Source organism: Camelus bactrianus, chromosome 1 (genome assembly GCF_048773025.1).
Source record: "Camelus bactrianus isolate YW-2024 breed Bactrian camel chromosome 1, ASM4877302v1, whole genome shotgun sequence".
Taxonomy (NCBI): Eukaryota; Metazoa; Chordata; class Mammalia; order Artiodactyla; family Camelidae; genus Camelus; species Camelus bactrianus.
Genome location: NC_133539.1, coordinates 126,394,437 through 126,417,078, shown reverse-complemented (window position 1 = coordinate 126,417,078; position 22,642 = coordinate 126,394,437). Strand labels below are relative to the sequence as shown.

The 22,642-nt window shown below is 41.0% G+C and overlaps 1 long non-coding RNA gene across 2 annotated transcripts in view; it reads right to left on the bottom strand.

The window, feature by feature from the left end:
* Window positions 1-3,364: 3,364 nt before the first annotated feature.
* Window positions 3,365-22,642, bottom strand: part of LOC141578889 (uncharacterized) — a 52,248-nt gene continuing 32,970 nt past the window's right edge. For both annotated transcript variants that reach the window (XR_012509745.1, XR_012509746.1), the window contains 3 exons: window positions 19,576-19,673; window positions 12,845-12,968; window positions 3,365-6,238 (listed from right to left, as the gene is read on the bottom strand). This is a non-coding gene — a long non-coding RNA (uncharacterized LOC141578889). The remainder of the gene's footprint in view (window positions 6,239-12,844; window positions 12,969-19,575; window positions 19,674-22,642) is intronic.

The window sequence follows — 22,642 nt, the reverse complement described above, 5'->3', positions numbered from 1 at the left end:
CTCTTGTTAGTCAGTCTTTTTCCTATTTCCGGTTTGAACTTTAAATTTTTCACTGTAATACCGTGTTGGAGCTAGAAACTCCCCATATATATGTATGGAGTGTAATTTCCAACATAAAAGGAGCTGTATGTTCCCTATAGTCTAGGTGAAGTTAGGCTTTCACACAAATTTATCTTTCGGAACTGAGCCTGTGGAGAGACGTTCTATAATTTAGCAGAAACGGAAGGAGTTGCCGTAGAAACACTTACTGTGGTTTCTCAGTATGTTTCCTAGTGCTGGTTTGGAATTAATTCAGTTTTCACCTTAAAAACCTGTTGGAGCTTGTACCTCCCCACATATATATATTTTCTGTTTTTTCCAACTGAAAATAACTTTTTTTCCATCCAACTATGTGAATGTCGTTTTTCACACACATTTATCTCTGAGAACTGATCATGTGGCGAGACGTTCGTTCATCTAGCACAAAGGAAATGGGTTGCTGTAAAAACACTTACTCTGGTTTCTCAGTATTTTTCCTAGTACCGTTTTGAAGTTCATGCAATTTTCAGTGTAAAACCGAGTTGGAGCTTGTACCTACCCATATATATGTATGCCGTGTTGCTTCCAAATTAGAGAAACTTTATGTTCCCTACAAGCTAGATGATTGACGGCCACACACACACGTATACCTGAGAACTGAGCATTTGGAGAGATGTTCTTTCATGTAGCACAAACGGAATTGGATGCTGTAGGATCACTTACTCTGGTTTCTCATTCTGTTTCGAAATGCCAGGTTTTAATTCATGCAGTTTTCACTGTAAACCCGAGTTCGAGGAAGTAACAATAAATATATATTTATGTAGTGTAGAATCCAACTGAAAAAAAATTTGTTTTCCTAACGAGCTAAGTGAATGTCTTCTTTCACTCACACTTATATCTCAGACCATAGCATGTGGAGAGATATTCGTTCATCTAGCTCAAATGTAGTGAGTTTCAGTAGAATCACTTACTCTGGTTTCAGTATGTTTCCTAGTGCCTGTTGAAAGTTCATGCAGTTTTTACTGTAAAACAGATTTGGAGCTAGAACCTCCCCATATATATGTATGTAGTGTAGTTTCCCACTGAAAAGAAGCTGTGTTCCCAACAAGCTACGTGATTGACTTTTTCACTCACACTTATATCTCAGAATTGATCATGTGGAAAGACATTCGTTCATCTAGCTTAAGGGAAATGGTTTGCAGTTAAAACACTTACTCTGGATTCTCAGGATGTTTCCTCTGCCGATTTTAAGTTCCTGCAGTTTTCACTTTAATTCCCAGTTGGAACTTGTTCCTCCCCATATGTATGTATGTAGTGTTTTTTCCCACTTAAATGAAACTGTGTTTTCTCAATAAGGTAGGTGACTGACGGGTTTCACACACACTTAACTCTCAGAATTGAGCATGTTGGGAGACGTTCGTTCATCTAGCATAAATGGAATTTGAAAGTGATGATCATGACCTGTGCTTGTAAAAAAACAGTTAAGGGAGCATTAATTTAGAGCCTTTATAGTTATGGCCATGAGACATTACAGAATTTCGTTTTCAGCAGTTGATTTCTTTTTTTTATACTTCAGAAAACTTAAGTCTTTCCTGTAACTGGATATAGATAGTGAATATCTTAAAATCTTGAGCGACCGCTTCAAAGTAGATTAGTTACTTTGCTTTTGGTCTTTAACCTAAAGGAATATCCAGAAGTCCATTGGCAGTTCGTAAGCAAGGGCATTATCCTTGCCTTTTCATTTTTTATGTGGAATAGGTATAACTGTATACTAGGTTACTGTGTTTATCTGAAGAGCTTCTTGAATATGTATATGTAAGTTATATTTTCAAAAATTATAATATTATGAAAATCAATTAACCTTGGAGATATATTTCATATATTTTATTCTTTAATAATATAGATTTAGATAGCCCTGTTTTATGTAATACTTATGAAAATAAGTTGGCTTTATATAAATCCTTTTTCGATAAATCATTTAAAAATTGGTTTTTTTTATCATTTGCTTCTTAAAAATAAGATATTAATTGCACAATATGTATTTTCCTTCAAGTTCATCCTTTTTTCTCTATACTATCTTGAGTTGCTTAGATAATTTTTCCCGCAGTATTATTTATTTTAAACACTCAGTATGTGCTTCTGTCTGTTGCTTTATTAGAGAGCAAGAATTCATTATTATTTTTAATAAAATATACTTTCAGGAAACTATACTGGGATTCTTTCATTCACACAGTTAAGCAATGATACCTGTTTTGTTATATCAATTGTCTAAGCCTCTCAACTTCCAAAAGATTACATGGACAAAGTTTAAAACGTCATAAATGATTGACTAACAAAGTTTATTGTGTTCCTTGATTAAAAGTACAAATATGAGTCAGTCTTAAATTCGGATGTAAACGTCTTATACATTACATGAGTCTTCTCCAAAATTCTTTAATTTGGGCTTTAAATCCTCCAGTAAAAAACTGGTTTGAAGAAGAAGAAAGTCGAGAATAGATTCAATCCAAATTCTATGGGAATAAACAAAGCTAAATGTTTCAGTCATTTTTTTGAAGCAGAATAGGTATGTTTTGTGCACCATATGATTTTAATAGTATTCATCTGAACATACGGTTTTGACACCATGAGACCACAAGCCAGCAAACAAGATCTCAGGCAAAGCAAGAAAAACAACTGAGGGGATTTTCTGCTGCAAAATTTCCCCTAACTAAAACTGTAATTGAGAACAAATCTGACGCCATATTGGATCTGTTCCTTCAGTTTGAAGCACTGTGCCCTGTTTTCCAGGCTTAATCTTGCTGGCTTTGCACCTTTTGTAAAACAACGTTGCCTTTAGCCTAGAACCTACAGGAAAGCCTATTCTCGGGGCTCTGACCTTTAAGGATGTTAGCACTTCTGCACTTATGCAGAGATGGCAAGTTGCAAAATAGAGAATAACCTTTGTTTTGTTGGAGGCTTACAGGGACACAATAGCCTGAGCCACATGGATGGCTGCAAGAACAAAGAATCCCGGCAGCAAGAAGTTTGCACAACCAACCACACCCCCTCCCCTTTTTAGTTCAAAAGGAGCCTTAATTCTGACTTGGGAAAGATGATTCTCCAGGACATTAGTCCCCCATCTTCTTGGTCTGCCAGCTTTCTGAATAAAGTTACTATTCCTTGCCCCAAAACCTTGTCTCCTGATTTATTTATTTATCACTGTTGTGCAGTGAGCAGAACAAGTTTGGCCTCAGTAACAGAACCAGCTTTGTCATTCCCTCTGATGTGAAATCTCTCTGGGTGTACAAGTGCTTGCCTGGTGGTGGTGGTGGCGGTGGTGGTGGTAGGCAAAAATATTTCACATCTCCTGATTTCAATAGGCTAAAATTTACTGCTATTTAAGTCAACTCTAGACTTTTACAGAATCACCTGCAGATGTGCTTCTGGGAGCTACAAAAATTCCAACAATGAAAATAATTCTATTGTCTCCAGACAAGATAATTTTCCTCAAAATTGAGCAGCTCTGAAACACACTTCAGGAGTACAGATAGATGCAGTGTTCTTCATTTCCCATGCTGTTCTGACACAATTTTCCACTTATATCAAAGTAAATTAAAATCAGTCTTCAATAGCAGATGCTCTGCCATGATACAACAATGTCAATTCCACTTATTTATTGAGCCAGAGCAGCTTTAGAATAAATGACTTTATACCAAACTCCTGCTTGATATCCTGTCTTCTCCATGGTGGCTAATTCCTTCTTCTTACTTCCTAAAAGTTCTCCTGTTATGGGAAGTTAGCCTTTACTGTGCACATTCAATTGGAAAGGCACAAATTAAATATGTGAGGGGATGACATACATATTTAATTCTTACTTATACATAAATACAAGCACACAGGACCTGTGTCTTGGAAGATGTCACTTTCTAATGTGGGCAAAAGGATGGTCTATAGTTCAATCAATGATCTAAAAGCAGTTTTCTAGGATATAATAAAGCAGTGCTTGAGTTATAAGACAGAACAACTCCTGGATATGAAACAGTGGCACCAATCAGCGGGTGCACATGTGTGCATACACACGCCTATGCACACGGAGCAGCCTTGGAGACACTCCATCTGTGCTGATGGAGCAAAGCCATGCTGGGGAGATGAGGAAAAAGTGCCTAATACAATCAAACCAGGACACCTGAGTAATGGGTAATAGGAGTCAATTGAATTTTCTGGTTAGCTGAAGGCCAAACAAAAACACTTTTAGTTTCAAACGTCATTGTTAAAAACTTTCTTAAAGCACAGAAGCCTGTTTTCCTGCTTTGCTTAGTGTCACATGGCATATTAAACATGACAGATTCTTAGTTCTCTGACTGTGGAACGGGAAAGGCCTTGCTGTCATATTTCTGAACATTAGTCTATGTTTTGCAGCACAGTGGATACTAAAAATTGGGCAATTTGAGTGAATGGGAATGGAAATAACCTAGCAGTCATTGACTGTGTGTGATTTGCCAACTTTCTCCAAAAAGTAGGGGTAGCAAGCAAATCAGATAAATTGAGGGATCCTGGGGTGGGGAGTCAGGTGGGCTGACAGCTGGTGGTCCCAGGTAGCTTGTTTTACTGTGTAAAATTGTGACTATGATCCAGACAGTAACACACTGTCAAATTCTTGTGCCTGTAGCTTTGATACCTGGCCAAGTCTGTGAGCCAATTTTATCGATGGTGCATAATGAAGATAACTAACATTCCCTGAGGACCAGGTTGTGTGACTTCCATGCATTGACTCACTGAATTCCCTAAGCACACTTTGTGGTACATAACAGTCTTAAAATATGCAGCAGGGGATTATTCTGTTTGCAGATGATAAAATGAGACTCTGAACTGTTGAAGCCTGGCCCGAAATAATGCAGATGGGAAGACGCCGTGTTGGGAGCTAAGCTCGGGCCAGGCTACAGAACCTGAAGCTCCCAGCAATTCCCCTCACCCAGGAACCTGGCCCACAGCCACTGCCTGGCCCTGTTCTATTTCTATGAGTGCTCATAGGAAAAAGCCAGGTACTCAGGGTCAATGCGACTTGATTAAGAAATTCAAACTGGGATAGCCTTTTGATGGGGACTGTAACCTGGGAGTGAAACTGGCAGTGAAGTAAGGGAGGAAACATCTCTGGTTGTAAGAATATTTCTAGGGAAGAAGGTTCCCTGATGGGCTGGCATGGGAATCGCTGTGGTTGTGAGCCCCGTGTTGCACTGTTGGGTTGTGGGCAGGGAAGGAGAGAGGCTGTTCATACTGGTCATAGTCAATACAGTTTGTAAACAGCTGAGTTCTGTTCCCTCACAGCTCAGACACATGCAGGACATGAGGATGCTTAGCTAATGACCAACAGTTGGTATCAAAGGCCAAGAGTGGGGTGGGGAGGAGAGATGGGGCCACCTTCTGGAAGAACCGCTGCCCCAGGGGACCAGGAATGTAGTGAATGATTGGGGATGCACAAAGGGTTTCTATGGCCTCATCAGGTAGTTCCTATTTTAAACTGATAGTCTGGAATATATGGTCAAATGCGGTGGAATGTCTGCTCTTATTTTAAGTTCTACAAACACTTAAACGGATAGATTTCTATCTCCATTATACATGCACTGCCGGGTGACCTTTATAGTCAATGTGAGGATCAAAAGAGTGAGTTCTTATTAATGCTATTACCATGCTTCTACTGAATTAACACTTCAGCAACAGTATAACGGCCACGCTCCTTAACAACTGCCTCTGTAAGGGTCTTGTAAGTCACAAATAATAATTATAAAGAAAATATATTAAAAATAATAACAATTACAGTTACAACAACTATGTTGTTTATAACGATGATAGTGTTAGCATCTCCCTCTCATATTAAACATTACCCAACACTAGATTCTTTAGGAAACAACGCCAATGCATTTTTGGACTTTTCTAAGTCTTCACCCAATGAAGCCTTTTTATTCACATTGGTCCACCAAAGCCAGAATTGCTGTTCCTTGCATGGTGGGCTGCCATGCTGCGATGTTCTGGGCTTTTTCTGGCACAATGCGTCTATACTGGGTAGTCAAGGTTCCACGTACCCACTCTGATTTCCAATATATTGTTCTCCAGAGCCAACAGAGGGGCCACTGGAAAGAGGCCACATATACTGTGGTGAACCCAAACTGAATACCTGTTGAAGGAATGGACACAAAACATGGAGTGGTGGATGGATGGAAGGACAACATAAATTCTTTTACTCCTGTAAAGAGAGAGGGGAAAATGGTGAACTAAATCCCAAAGAGAAAAGACGTTCATGGTAATAATAATGTACAACAGTGAAAGAATCCAAACAAAAGGCAAATATAAAATCTCTGGAAAGAAGACTCATTACAACCTGTTTCTTTCACATATATAACCTTAGTAGAAATAACATACTTAAAAATCTTCAACCAAACATAATTATTTGCTCATAATAAACTTGGGAATCTTGAAGCAAATTATTCACTCTCAGTGTTGAAATAATACAATCTTGGAAGATGATTTGTATTTGAGGATTAAAAAAAGAATATTGTGGATGTATCTAACAATTTAAATAGAAATAAGAAATGTACCTTTGGGAAAGCTATGCATAGAGAATGTTGGAGGAAATACACTGAATATAGGCAAGTGAGTAAGCTCCCTTGAGTCTGGGAAAGTGAGTGCAGCACATTCAGAGAGTCTATGAAGTTATTACAAGTCACAGAAAGGTATGCAATTAAAGTGTCTTCCTAAGCAAAATATTCTTCTTCAGGAATTTTTATCTTGATATTTCTATGGTCTGTGTGGTCACAGGAAGTCAAAGTTATGGTGGTGGCTTAGAAGTTCTTTTCTCTCTGTGTGTAATTTACAGGGCAATGCTACAGATGGGGCAGCAGAGATCTGTGGTAAGCTGTTCCTTACGGTGGGGGAGCGGTTAGAAATGATAAGGTCAGAGATCTAAAAGACTTTTAGACCCTCCCCTCCTAACTGGCAGACCTTTAAATAAACTAGCACAGGTATGTAACTAAGACAGTGGATGAGAGGCAAATTTATAGTCCCTTTAGTGTTACTGCTCAGTCAAGGGGTAGGGACCACTCTGGCCAGGAACGGCAAGACCGTGAATGGGGTGGATGGGTAGGAGGAGCTGACATTTGCTTCTGACCTGAGAGGCAGGCGTGTGTTGCAGAAAAGCCGACAGTGCTGGAAAGATGCAGTAGGTCCACAGCCCAAAAGGAGCTGTCATATTCAGGGAGGTCAGAGAGAAAGAACCAGAGTTAGTGACACCACAGGGTCAGCAGCGTGGCAGCATTGATGTCAGTATCTGTGTCCATAACCCACCTAACCCTACATGAGCTCATCTGCCTACGGGGGCAGGTAAGTAGCAGAAATGCTTGGAGTGGGTGCAGCCACTGGCAAATTGGCAAGTGGACATCCTAAGGAAACGCAATGCTCACCATCACCATATTGGAAATAGGGCCTCACAGTGTCAGATCTCCTTCTTATTCAAGTGAAGCCAGAAATTAAGAGTTTATTAGCAATCAACCCAGATCAAAACCCAGAAAAGATATCATTTTATAATGACAAAGCAGGCACAGACTATTCAGAAATAAATTAATGAAAAATATTAAGAAGATTCTGATAAATGATTTAAAAAAAGAAAAAAAAAGATGATTGAATGAACAGTAGAATGCACCACCCTCTTCAGTGGGCAGACTCAAATTTGGGGGACATAGAACATTTTTTCTCCAAAATAAATTTAGTATCTGAATGCAAATTTAGTTAATAATCCCAAATGGATTTAAGAAAAAAATCTGAAAGGTGATCCTAAATGTATTCCAGAAATATACCTATATATACAAATAAAGTAATGAGGAGGGATGTTTGAATTTGTAGTATTAGAGACATTCTGGAAAAGGATAAAACAGGACCAACTCTAGGAGGTATTAATCTATGTTCATGGAAACAGTGTAGAAATAGTGCACTGAGAGTATGAATGAAATACATTACATTTCAAGAATAGACGTGGATATTTATGAGATTTTAGTAATATTATAAAACTGACACTTCAAATCAGTGGATTCAAGTTCTGCAGTAATTAGCTAAATCATTGGAAGGCCTGGTAGACTGTCCTCATTTATGACATTAAAATAAATTCCAGATAATTTTTTAATTAAAAAATAAAACACCAGAAATAACCCAACATGATTAAATGTGTTCAGATTTTCAAGCGAGAAGAACTTTCTAAAAAGCTTTTGGAACAAAGACCAAAAAGAGCAAAGGCCTAGCAACTCAGCAAGGCCAGAAACGCCCACTGTAAAACAAAACGAACCCTGGCCCAACCCTCTCTCACGGCCCTGTATTGCTCTCTGATATGTTCTACACTTTCTTCTTCCCTTTAAAGTCCAGTTTCTTGGAGAAGTACCTGCGCTGAAGACTCCTCAGGGCTCAGAGCCCTGCATCCCCCACGGCCCTCATCGCAGCACTGAGACAGGAGTTGTACTGCCGGTGGCTGCGTGTTTCAAACTAGTCAGCATTTTCAGCTCGTGTTTATTTGATTACCAGTTAGCTTTTGCCGTGGACAAATATTTTCCTCTCAGGGGGATGTTTTCCCCCCTTAATTTTTGTTTTATTAAATAAACTTAAAAAGCCCAGACAGAAAAGTTTGTGTGCACATATGCACACACACAGATACACACAGATCTGTTTTTTAAAGTCTACCTAAGTATAGTCCTCCTCCTCCTTTTCCCCAGGCTTGGCAATTAAAGGTGGGCTTTAGCTCTTTCTTTATTGCCCCACACACCCCCCCCCTTTCTCACTATGCTCCTTTTAGTCAGTGTTCAAGTCCCTCTTAAGCCAGGTTACAGCCTTCTCTGTGTTGCCTCAACTAGTTTCTCCCAACAGCTCTGCTATTCTTCTTTCTCTTGGTGGATTTCTCTTCTCCCATGTGCCATGTACATGGCCATTTTCCCCAGGGCCTCGTCCTCAATCCTCCACTTGGCAGGAATGAATCGCCCCCACGGCCTCACCCACAGCTCCTCTGAGCTCCTGACTGTTGAATCCAGCTTAACAACGGGCATCACTCCTCAGATGTCCCATAGACATTTTGCAATCAAAATGCCACACACAGAACCATCTCCTCGAATGCATCTCCTCCCCTTACACTCCCACTGCAGATCCACTCTCCAGATGTGTCACTGGAAAGTCACCTCAGCAGCTCTGCAGCCCGCCGCCCCGGCCCTGTAGTCCCCTCTGCAGCAGTCACCACTTCTGCCACCCACGACTCTCTCCCTCTGCCCAGGGCCTCTCTGCAGGCGTGTGCCACTTGTCTGGATTACCTGGGGTGGCCCCCGAAATATCCTTTCCCCCCAAAATATGGGCCTCCCCCCAAAAATGTTATTATCCATTCTGCTGCCAGTATAACCAGATCTACTTTAACATAATCATTATACAATTCTCTTGCTTACATATATTCCAATATAGCCCTGTTTCTTTAAGGATACATTCAAGTCTAATCACACAAGACCCATCGTGACAGTGGCCTTGTGCACCTGATATTCCCACCTGTGGATACTTTGTTCTAACCCTACTTGTTGTTCTTCAGTCTGGCCAAGCCGCTTCATGCCGTGTACTCTTATATGTCTCTACCTCTCTGCATGAAGTGTCCACTCCCTCTACCACACATTAGAGAGCTAACTTCCTTTCACCTTTCAAAATTCAGTTCAAATATTCCCAGCTCTATGAAGTCCAATGTGTGTTCACCTGCTTAGCAATCCATCAACTACTCGCCAAGTCTCGCCTGCCCTACGGAGTGCAGACACCAAGTCTTACCTGTCTTGGTCTCCTCAGCAGTTGATACAGTGTTTGGCATAGCAGGTGCTCAGTGTTTGTTGGATAGATAAATGAATGAATCAGTAAAGAGATGAGAGGTCTACAATCCCCCCCAGTTACTCAGCTGCCATTTTGGAAAGTTCATTCTGTGGAGTTAAGGAAATGTCAGTGCAGGTGGTGGGCAGACAGAACAGAGGGGAGGGCGTGAGGGAGAAAGGCCTGGTCCTGGAGAGCGCAGGAGAGGCGTGGGTGGGAGAGCACTGGAGAGAGAGGGAATGGAGGGGGCGGGTGCAAGGAGATGTTGAAGAACAACTGATATTAACTGCAGTAAATTAAATGGAGAACATAATATATGAAGGGAAGATCAAGTTAACACAGCAAGGGTGGAAAAGGCAGTACCAGAGACGAAGAGCTCTCACTTCATCACTCACTGCATTTCACTAACGGCACCCGCCCTCTGGGAAGGCAGCGCCAAGTTCTTGAGAGACTGGTGTTTGTGCTGTGGGTGCTCTAAGTACAAAACGGTATCTTATGGCTTCCAGATTTTAAGACTGATAGATTATTTCTCTTATGTCCCGTGTCTGAGTTCTCAAACAGCAGGATCTTTTGCTTCTGGGGGTGAGCTATTGTGGTTAATAACTCAGGGTTACTCCAATAATCTCAAAGGACAGTGGGGAAATCACTAGAACAAATAAAAGAGAAATTTCACTCAGAAAAAAACATATGCCCTATAGAAACTTGTGGGGGCCTTGGGGACAATGTTACCGCCAACTCATCTAACAGTTGTATGTGAGTGCCTTGAAACTCCAAGCTCAAGTCACTTAAACACGTATGAGAACCAGGGTCCAGGCTGTGGTGCTTCAGACATGCACGGGAAGATGAAAAGCCTGACTATTGCCTCCGACAGGATCAGTCCAGCCGGGGAGCGCAATGGACACAGACATGATCACGCACCATCAAGACAAGAATCAACTGCAATTCATGCTTAGAGAGGAGAGCAGAAAATCTCTAAAAAGTTGAGGGTTTGCTGCCAAGGCTTGGCAAGAGCCCTTCCAGGCAGAAAAGCAGAGAAAGATACTTCTGGCGAAGGAGACTAGGGATGGTGGCAGGGTGCGAGGCCTAAAGAAGCAAGGGTGGAGGGCTCCAGGGTCATCTGTCAGAAGCTGTTCCCCTTCAGCGGCTAAGAGGCCTAACTAAAAAGGCAGGTGTGGTGTCATTAATGATCATGGGGAAAACTGGGAGGAGGAAACTGAGGTCAGGAGATCACCACCAAAGGCACTTTATTTGAGAGGAACAAAAATAATTCAAAAAGCACTTGGAAATCCTATCTCCCATGAACGAAAAGAACACAAAATAAGTTTCACTCCAGCGTTGAATGCAGAATAACAGACTGCCTACTCTCAGAAATGGATTGAATTTTCTAATTCGTTAGGGATTATTTAGAGAATAGGAAAACGAATAAATCTGAACAATCTCTCTACAATAGCTGTTACTCCATCCTGTTATGTAGGGTAGAGTTAGGCTGAATTATTTAATTAGTATTTTAATGAGACTATAAAGTTCTAAAAGTCCTATCAATTTCTCCCAAAAGCGTACAACTTTTCCTTTCAATGACCTTTATTTGACTTAACTAGAACAATAACTATTTTCCAAGGCTTTTTTCGTGTGTGTTAAAATACCAAATGATATGCTGCCCTCAGAATGTTGTTGTTATTATTAATGCTGATAATAGCCCCAATAAGAAATATTTACAAGTATGACTCATTTTGGAATAACAGGTCATTGGATTAAAGTCCTTTTGAAAATAAGCAGAAAAAACGAACATAATTTCTACACCAGGGACAGGAGCTGCACCCTTAATCGAACCTGGTCACTAAGCACAACAAAAGCAAAGATGAAACTCAAATCAGACACCAGGCCACAAAGCATAGCTGACTGAAGATGACACAAAATGACCTTTCATTCACCGAGGGAATCAGATGCGTTTCTATGTATATTATATATTTTAAAAGCAATTATTATATATATAGCATGTAATTTAGGAAAAAGAAAACTCCATCTTTCTGTAGACTTATAAACAAGAAGCCCAATGGGGTGTCTTGCAGACATGAACCGGCATGCATAAATGCAAAGCCTATTGACAAAAATACTTTCCTGTCTCCTAAGCTTAAAAAAAAAAAAGTAATTCAAGGCAGTGGTGAGCTCAAAGGTCTCAGATACAAAACGTGCACATCATCAGCCTTCTAGTAGATAAAAGTGCGCCATGCATAATAGAAAAGATGAAGTTTCCTATGGAAATCTATTTTGAGATGCAACAATTTAAAGGCAACCGAGAGCTCAAAACCAAGTTCAAACAAAGAGAAACAAAGGCCAAGCAAATTTACAGAAATGGACAAAGACATTGGAGAAGGAGGGGATCTGTGTTCTACCAATACTCCAGATCAGCAAATTCATCCTGATTTCAAGCCAGTGATGTGCCATGAGGTGACTGAAGGAACCAGGCTGAAACCATCGGCCAGAAGAAATAGGAAAAATGTCAAAGGCAGGTGTGAGGTGTGGAAGGGGTGACCCTGTGACCCTTGCTGCCATGAGGCAGGATGCTCTTGCGGGCTTTCTGCACAGGCTGGCGGGCTCACATGACTCTGTTTAGAAGGATATCAGACAACAGCTGTGCCACACGGGCTGCAGCCCGAGCTGAGTCACATCTAGTAACGGTTCTGAGTTCATCCTTAGACGACATGACCAGAAGGATCTGAGAATCAATGATGGAGAATTACCTGAATGAGTATTCCATTTCATTCCTTGGCAGTAAACCTTCAGCTTTGTACAACATAAATATTGACAAAGATATACACAGGCAACCTATTTGAAAGCCTGACTGCATAATTGCATCTAATTGAGAAAAGCGGGATCCGTTTCGGTATGCTAGGTCTTTGTTTGGCTCGGTAACCGATGCTTCTGAGACCCAAAGCATATTCTAGTATAACCGACAGCACAGAAATCCCCACTGATGACTTACTCATTTCAGGGTATTCATAAAATAACCCCAGTTTGCCCGTTGGATACAGATGGTTGTCCCATTCCCATCGTGGGGTGGTCTGTTCTGCTCCCGAAACTGTGGCATCATTAGATTCATGACCCATCTGTCAAACAGATCAAATTATAAAGCAAGATATTATCAGACCAAGGTCATAAAAGTATTACTGACATTTCAAGCTGAACACATCATCTTCCCAAGAATTTAATTTCTTGTTTTCAGGATAAATTTCTTTTTATTGCTGCCTACCTACACTCAAGTATTGTGAAAACTAGTCCTGACTACGTACCTTGTGTTTACCAAAATTGTAACGACTACTACTACTTTATCTCCTACCTCCTTTTCAGGTGGGCACTTTAGCTTTTAGAAGATACCTACCCTCATTTGTTTTTTCCCCCATTTCTCTGCTATTATCCACCATGGCATTTCCAGTTTGTAAATTGTCAGAGAAAATAAGTAAAAGAAAGAAATACAGGGTCGGTGAGCTGGTGATAAGTGCTGCAGAGGAAAATAAAGGAGGGCGAGGAATGTGTGGTAGGGAGGAGTGTGGATGGGGCAAGTGACCTTTGAATAAGGCAAAGACGGAGGCAAAGGTGTGGGCAGAGGGAACAGTGATCACAGTCCTTGAGGTCCCTCACGCTGGACAGACAGCATGGAGGCTGGTGTGGGCCAGAGTGAATAGGAAATAAGTGGTGGTTTTGGGGGGTGGAGCCTTAGAGGCTGCCGTGAGGATGTTCATTTTTCCCTCTGAAGGAATTGTGGAACCATGGAGGTTCACTGAGCAGAAAAGTGATACTCTACCGTTGGATCGAACAGGTCCAAGACCCTAATTTCAGCTGAACAAATCAAGGGCCAAAGAAGTGACATGCCACCTCAAATTCAGTGCAGAGCTTGAAAGAAACAGCCTCGACTCGCAGCCCAGTGCTCTGCACCCTTCTGGATGTTGTCCCACAGAGCTGTCTCTAAGGTTAAATTTTTTCCTCACTCAGAGGCTTGTGGGACAACTGAATGCTTCCCCCTTTTTCAAATGGCAATTTGTCCTGAAAGGAATTCGGAGTTGGCAGTGAAACAAGGCATGGACCTGTAGACTACAGAGCTGTTGTTCCTGAAAGCAACAGCTGGCGCGTGGTTTACTCGTGGAGTTCAGCAGAAGAGACAGAGCAACAACAGACAACTTAGCATCTGGCGGAGCTTCGGCTGACTGCACTGCACGTTTGGATGGATTTCAAATTTGGACAGTGAGGCGTCTTCACACGAAAGGCAGGTGTATACATCATACATGCCCACACGTCTGTATGCACACACACGTGGACACACACAGAGTATATGATGTGACTTGTAAAGAGCTTCCCCTGCTAGGTTTCACACTGCCTCTGATCTCAGCGTTAACCTTTCCCTGGCCATGCTCCCAGGGTTGCTACGAGATTTCTTTGCAATGGAACATGCCCTTCGCTTCACAAACTTTCCCCAATTCTTTCAATGACATTAGGGGAAGAGCAGGGAGCTCTGTGAAGTGGTGGGGATATGGACTCGAGATACCCCTGAATCTGAATCCACACTTCATGGCTTATTTGTTATTTAACTTTATTTACATTCAAAATGCAATTGTTGCAGATCTCAGAAGTTGATTTACACTCACTGCTGTGGCAGAATGTTGCGGTCAGTAGACCCACCACTGGATCCTCTTATTCAACACGTCCTTCCAATAATTCAGATATTACTGTATCACAAAATGCCCATTTCTATATTTTGCTACCTGCTTTTCAGTATAATTATCTTCCTTCTTTATTCTCTAAATCTTATGATTTTTAAACATTTTTCTGAGAAGTGTTCCACAGGCACTTTACATATGATAAGTTGATAAAGAGATCCTGGAGCTCAAAACCACATTTAAATCCTGAGATAAACTCAACTGTGCCGTATACATGGATAGGTTTAGTCTGCTTCCTTTGTTACTTTGTTTAGTAATTTTTGTTTCAAACAAGATCCTACTGTATAGCACAGGGAACTACATTCAATAACTTTTAATAGCCTATAGTGGAAAAGTATATGACAAGGAATATATATATATATATATATATATATATATATATGTATGTATATGTGAATCACTATGCTGTATACCAAGAATTAACACAATATTGTACACCAACTATACTTTCAACAAAAAACGTTGAAATAAAATTGGGAGGTGAAACTTCGACTGCCCAGGCTGCTGTCAAGATGAAACGATTCAAAGCAGGCCAGGTATTAGCAAACCCCGTAACACATCAAAACCCCATATGGGATCTTCTTTTTGAGCAACACAGGCTAACCAGCTGTGGTCACCTGTAAATAAGGTTGAAGTCACTTAGACCCTTGGCTTGGGAATGCCGTGGCCACCGGGGTGGGGGTCACTGCAGCACCTACGAGAATGACGGGGACAGCCTGCTCCTGACGCCGCTCCCCAGGCCGCAGCCCGGAGCACTGCAGTCAGGTCTGAGGTCCGGCCGGAAGCGCACAGCTCCACAGCCACTCGGAGCCCTGCGGTGCGGATGGAGCTGGGACCGGGCTCGTCCATCACCCTTCCAGGCACCCAGACTCGGGAGTCCCCTGGGGGAATTTTTCTCTGCCTCATAATTCCTGTCTCAGCCTCTTGTGGAATGCGGTCCATGCCCAACGGAAGCAGGGCTTTAACCCTCCGGGACCCAAATCCATCACGGTTTGGATCCAGGATGTAACTTCCATGTTAACTCACCTGGTGCTCCCTTCTTGTGCTGAACTGCCCTCCCCCGTCGATGACATTGGGTCGTATTAGAAGTCCCGACTTGCTTGTCCTTAGCTAAGACTCTGAGCCTCTTGCTCAGTCTTCCTGACTGGAACCACTCTTCTGTGGCAGAAAAGCTTGGGCTTTCGGCAACCCATCATTGTCCTCGGTCTTTTGGGTTTTCTGTTGGTTTATGGTTCTCATGCAGGGATACCAATTTGCACATGAGAAACACCTGTAGACATTTTAAAAAATACAGACACTGGATCCTCCCCACTCTCCAGCCAAGGCTGGAAGCTTTCTCCCTCTAGCAGGGGTTACACAATAATTTGCTTGGGAATTGACCACACATATTGGCATAATCATGGTAAATTGCCCTTTACTCAGTGCTTCCCACGTGGCATTTTCTACTTCATGTTGTCTTTGTACGTTCATTATCACATTTAATCCCTGAATTATAGATAATCACCATTTCTTTTGAGGACACTCCTACTTGCTAATCTTGAATACAAGTATCTTTGATTCTCTTAATCTATTTCATTCCTGAGTTTCCTGTTCCTGGATTTAAAGAGTGAATTATGGACACATGTATTTAAGATTCTCTTAATATATCTATCTGACTCATCCTCTAACCAAATCATATCTGGAGAAGAGAGATTTTCTCTTTTAAATATTTGCATTTTCTTACTATATAGTAGTGCGTACACACGGTGGAAAATGTAGAAAGCATATAAAGTAAGAAAATTACAGCCATACATTATCTAAACACCAAAGGACAGTGCTATGTCATGTTGGGCATTTAACCATTTTTCTTAATATTTTATCATAAAATTTCCCTAGGGCAAGTTACTTAACCCTGGAATTGTACTAGACTTTTGTCAAGTACAGAATAACATTCCCAGAAATGACCCCAACATCAAAATAGTACGTGGGGCTGGGAAGGCCATAGGGCACTCAGCTTATTCTCTGAGTCCTACAAAGAATGCTGTTAATTCACTGATGTTACTCATTCGATGCCTGTGAGTCACTCACTCACTCAGCTGGCTCGGACTGAGACCTACTTTATACCAAGTGCCGATCCAAGTGCTGGGGAGACCCCAGAGAGAGCCTGGATCACGGCATCACTGTCCTTCTTCATTTGCTCCCAGAATCCTACTCAACAAACCCACATGGGATTGGGGGGTGGAGGCAGGTGAGATATGGTAAAATTCATTTCATTATGTTCCTTTAGACATATTTAAATAGCATGAAAATAGTCACTAACTTTGATAAGTTTTCTTTTCCCTTCCTATGTATTTTTGAGGATGGGTATAGTTTTGGGGCAGCAAGAGTAATTGATAGATCTTTAGTATGTTAGGATTTTATATGAAAAATTAAGAAGGAAACTGGCACCTTATACAAAGAGAAGAGGCAGTGAGGAAAACACAAGCCACCCTCAAACTTGGCTACCATTCAGAATTTCTGGTATTCAAAAAAGGGAAACATAATTCAAAATATTTTCCCTAAATATTTTACCCCAGAGTAGAAATACATGTAGGCAAAGTTCAGCTCACTGGAACCTACAACAATGTGCTTACTTAAGCGAAGGTATAAACAGACCACAGATACTATAATGCATCCTTTACTTTAAACTAGTTAATGTGAGCATGTTTCATTTCACATGAATTGCTCAGTACCAATTTAGGAAATATATCCTTCTTGATTGGTAAAAATAGCTCACTGATAACCAGATTCAACAAAATTTAGTGTTAAATAATTAACCTATTTCCTTCAGGAAATGCTTTTGAGTAATCTGAGTTAAGTATTTCCTCTATCTCATCTATTTCTTTTCACAGAGAAAAGTAGTATTATTTGCACATGAGCTACTTTTACTCCTCTGGAGAAATCTGACTGTGAGCTCAGGGTAAGAGTTGTCTACTGCACAGTAGGGAAAAAAAAGATTCATTTCACAGCAAAGATCAGAATCTTTTTTTGAGGGGCATGGTGAGGTGGGGGACAAGGGAAATGACTTTGTTTAGAGACAGACCACAGTAATCCATCCTGAAGCTGAAAGATGAAGACCTTGTGAAGAAATGTGGAAGGACACACTGACACACAAATGTGTTCACTCTGCAAAAACAGAAAGAAGGAAAGAAAAAATAATTTAACTGCCCTATAAAGAGAATGGACAGAAAATTGGTAATAAGGGAGAGTGAAGGAAAGTTAGGGAAGGGAGGAGAAACAGTGAAAGGGAACTTGGATGCGGTGGACAGAATAGTAGGTTTCTGGAGCTTACAATGAAGGATGATAAGAAAAAAGTAAAGTTTAAAAAAAGTTACAAAGTTTAAAATAGTTTAAAAATTAAAAAATGAAGTTAAAAAATAATTTTTTTTATAGTGGCATGGAAGATTTTAAAATGATGGAGGTTTTTATTTCAAAATTCAAGTTGTTTGAGTTTCTCCTCCATGCTCCAAACAACAGTAAGAATTGCTTGTGTAATTGGTTTTGGGGGACACCACAGAGAGTGGTGAGCAATGCAGTTAGGTTGGCCAGGAGCAGAATGATTTTGTGGAAGGCAAGACAGAAGAGAGATCAACAGTTTCATGAGGACAGAAACTCAAAGCCAGAAATTATCTTAAAAAGCTTAGTGTGGTGGGCAGAAAAATGTTCCCCCCCAATATGTCTATGTCCTTATCACCAGAAAATAGGAAGAGGTCAGTTTCCCTTGCAAAGGGGGTCTATGATTTCAGATGCGGTTAACGTTGCTAACCAGCATTCTCTAAGAGAGACGAGCTGGATTATAGAGGTGAGCCCATTGTAATCACCAGGGTCATTAAAGTAGGAAGAGGGAGACAGAAGAGGGGAGAGAGGAGAGGAGATTTGACCACAGGATCAGAGCCAGAGGCACACAACCATGCTGACCTTGAGAGAAGGAAAAGAGGTCACAGGCCAAGAGACGTAGGTGGCCTCTGGAAGCCAGAAAAGTCAAAGATACAGTTTCCCCTGAGGCCTTCAGAAACAGCCGTGCCAATATTTTGACTTCAGCAGGCTCCTGCGTTCAAGAACCCTACAAGGTTAAATTTGTGTTATTTAGTGGAGACTATTTCTTTTTTCTTCCTACTACCATGTCATTTGGGGATACTTGTTACAACAGAAAGTGAATACACTAAGCTCCTTGAAATGTTCAGAAATTGCAGATAACACTGGAATGTCCACTTTGATATGGGATAGGGCTTATGTGAAAATCCAAAGGACAGTGTGACCTTTGCTAACATCTGCTTTTCTCATTTTTAGGAAGAGAACAGTAAGTCAAAACCTCTGTAGTTATTATTTTAGACAAGTGTCTCTTAAAACATTATGTAGCCCTGTGCCTTAGGACACCAAGAGAGACTCTGTTCTTAGAAGAACATGAATTACATGAGATAGGGTCTTACATCTGAGTCCCACAGTGGTCTCTTATTGGCAATGAGAACTTGGGCAAATCATTTACCCTCTTTAAGCCACAGGATCTTCATTTGAAAAGGAAGATAAGAATAAGGATTGTTTGGGTGATTAAATTGCACACACACACACACATATATGTACAACATTTAATACAGTGACTAACACATACTAGGCACTCAACAAATTCCTGTTATGGATTTTTAAATGCATGTATAAAAGGAGGAGAAAGTTGCGGGAAGTTGTGGGAAAACTTAGTTCATGGCCCCAAAAAGGGCCATCTCTCAACGGGCTCTGATCAGTCAGTCCCCAGTGATGGGCTAATAAGCAGAAACTATAGCACTTGAGGATTTAATTTAAACATAAAAAGGAAGGAATTTAAACATAATTATTAAACAGGAGGTATGTTTACACTGTTGGCTGGATCATCTTATCTGGAGAGCTTTAATAAGCAGAGAGTCTCCCCTGTTTTAGAGATGGGCATGCAGGAAAATTACTTGGATGGGTGGGCCGTTCTCACCCCAAGATCACATGACTTAGTACTCACGGAAGTAACACCTCTTGTATGTTATTCCAGATGGACTGTCCTCCCATGATTATTGTCAGCTGCATCATCAGTTCAAGGAGACAGCCACCTGGGTCACACTGGAATATTAGAAAGAAAATCTCATTTAAATTTTAGATAGCTCTAACATGAAATAAAGTCATTATTTTATGCCTAAAAAAATCTAAGGAACAGAGAGTAAAGACATTCTTCATTGGGCAACTAAGAGAAAACATGAAACAGGTTAGAGTGTCCGAACACAAAGCTGTATTCACACGTCTTCATTTCTGTATTTTCACAGACAATACACCAGATCTCCAGGATAAATCACAAATCTGCCATTAAAGAATGTGATGTAGAAACACGAGGAGTAGTATTTGACAAACTGGAAGAAGAACACCTTCATGGCTAGGTTGTTCCCACAGTCAGTCTGGTCCTTGGGATCTCTGCAGCTAGAATAAAGAAAAGTTAAGTCTGTAAAACTGTGAACAGCTTTGAGACCATAATCAAAGCCACGGACACATGAGTTAACAAGCTAAATATGTATATATATATATACACAATTCACACTTTTTTCATATAAGCTGTTTTGAATTCCTTAAAATAGCTACTATGTTAATTCCAACTGTACACACTATTGTAAGAGTTTCTCCCACTATGAATGCAATATCACACAAGGCAAAAAAAAAACAAAGTCTCCCGTTCCTTAAAATTTATAAGCACAACAGTATCCAATGGGCAAGAACTGTCCTCTGTCAGGTGTAAGTTGAAAGAAAGCTACTTCTAAACATCCTGCTAAGAGAAATTCTCTTGTCTCCCTGAACGGCAGGAAGGTAGGACTATTGAAGAAAACAAACAAAACACGGGGCAACTTGCTAGAAGCATTTGGGGAACATAAAACATCCTCCTAGTTCAAAATTTGAATTGGTCTTAGTGTTTTCAGAAGATGACCACTGAGCAGACAACTGGGAGAACGACCCAGCCACATGCAGTGTGTGGGAAGCAGTTAACTAGGGCCGCTAAGCCGCTGGCTGGGATACAAGCCAGAGAGAAGAAACATTTGTTATAGAAGCCACAGCTGATGAGAATGGAGCTACACTAACAGGAACAGCATGGGGGGAGGACACATAACAGTGTGATTACTTGTCCTCTCCGTAACGCACAAGCAAATTTGCCACTGGAACCACGACCCTCTTCCACTTATTTGCAATAGAGAGACTATTTACTTTCAACAATAGGGTACATGATCTAATGTAATTGAAATTATTATTAAGCACTGACATATTTACACAGAGCTTGGACATTCTAAAGCTTTCTTTGTCCCTTTTACTAATGCATAGCTGCAGCTAATTCACTTCTCATATAGGCTAGAGAAAATACGTTTACACTTGAAGTTTTCTAAAGACTGTAATGTACTGGAATTGAAGTGCCTAAAAGATAAAGTCTCTGTTTTGACCTGGTTCTAAAACTGGTGTAGAAATGACCTCAGCTGCAGAAGGAGCTTAACAGACTCAGTCATCTTGATTGCCACTTTCTCATATATGGCGTTCAGGGTCACGATGATGTTAAAACTGATGAGGGAAGCAGTGATGGGCGTGGCCCACCTGCACAGTCAGGTACTTCTGGATTGGGTCTCTTCCATTCAGGTTCTTGGGAAGTTCTGCTGAAAATACAATGAACACTGAAAGTCCGTAGACAATGATCCCAATAACTGAAGCAATGGTCAACAGGACCTGACAACCCAAAAGCCCAGCAGCATAAGGCTCACTAATGATCATATTTTTACACAGAAAACTTGCCCCCAATCTACGCTTAAACAGACAACATGCACGTGCTGTAAACCTCACATAAACTTGAGAAGTGATGTAAATCGCATGTAAATGCCACAAGAGACGTGAATATCCGTCATGTTAAATTTTAGGGGAGGAGGAATGAAGGATGTCAAAAAGAATGAGTGCATCCACTAATGTAACATGCTGACAGCAGGAGCAGCTGTGTGCAGGGCATAAGGAATATATGGGAACTCCACTTTCTGTGAATTTTTCTGTAAACCTAAAACTGCACTAAAGAAGGAAGCCTGTTAAGTATATCTTTAAATGGCTCAAAATGGAGTAACTGGTGGCATGTTTTTTGGAGACAAGTCTGTGATAGCAGAACCAATGAAAGTATCCCTTCTACATCTATAGAATTATTTAGGTTATGAACTAGTTGTAACCCATGAAGGGGATATGCTTCCTTTCAAGGGAGAACCTATCACTGATTCAGGGGTCAGCAGGTGCTAGCTGTCATCTTCATTCTTAATAGGACAAGTGAAGCTGTGGACATGCCCTGAGGGAAATAGTGGAAGTGACTGCAGGTCTCTGCTGATGAAAGCTTCACATGCTTTTCATACTCCTTGAGATCTTAAAATGGCAGGTACTCCTACTCCCTGCATTTGCACAAGATTCATGTCCCTGATCCATTGTAGTTCTGACTGTGTGGACTCAAGGGCAACGGGAGTGTCTGAAGCATAATTTGCACGTGGCTGGTAAGGCTTCAGTTCCTCACTAGGCAGGTATTTTTCTGCCCACTGAAGAATGCACATTAAAGGTACCATTTTTAAAATGTTTTCCTTCAATCTACCTTCTTGGTCATAGTCCAGAAGCATGTACTCATGGTCCCTGGCTGCAACTGATGGCTGCCCTAGAGAGAAAGCTACAAAGAATGTGAATTTCAAGACTAGGTGAACCACATCATGTTATTTACAGTAACAGCGGGAGGCTGGCTTGCACCTGCAGGGGAGAGCAGTTGGAGTGTTTACAAGCCCCTCCTGGAGCCACACTCCTGCATCTGGATCCCAGCTCCGATGCTAGCTGTGGGGCCTTGTGCAAATTTCTTAACTTCTAGTGGCTTCAATCTCCTCACCCATATAATGGGGGGATAATAATAGCAATTTATAGGACTATTGTGATGAGTGAATGATTTACTAATTGTGAAAACAATTAGAACATTAACCACAGGCATGTGAAAAACTATACCTAAGTATTAGCTATGAATATGGTGACCAAAGTCTTAAAAAGGTGTTTTTCTT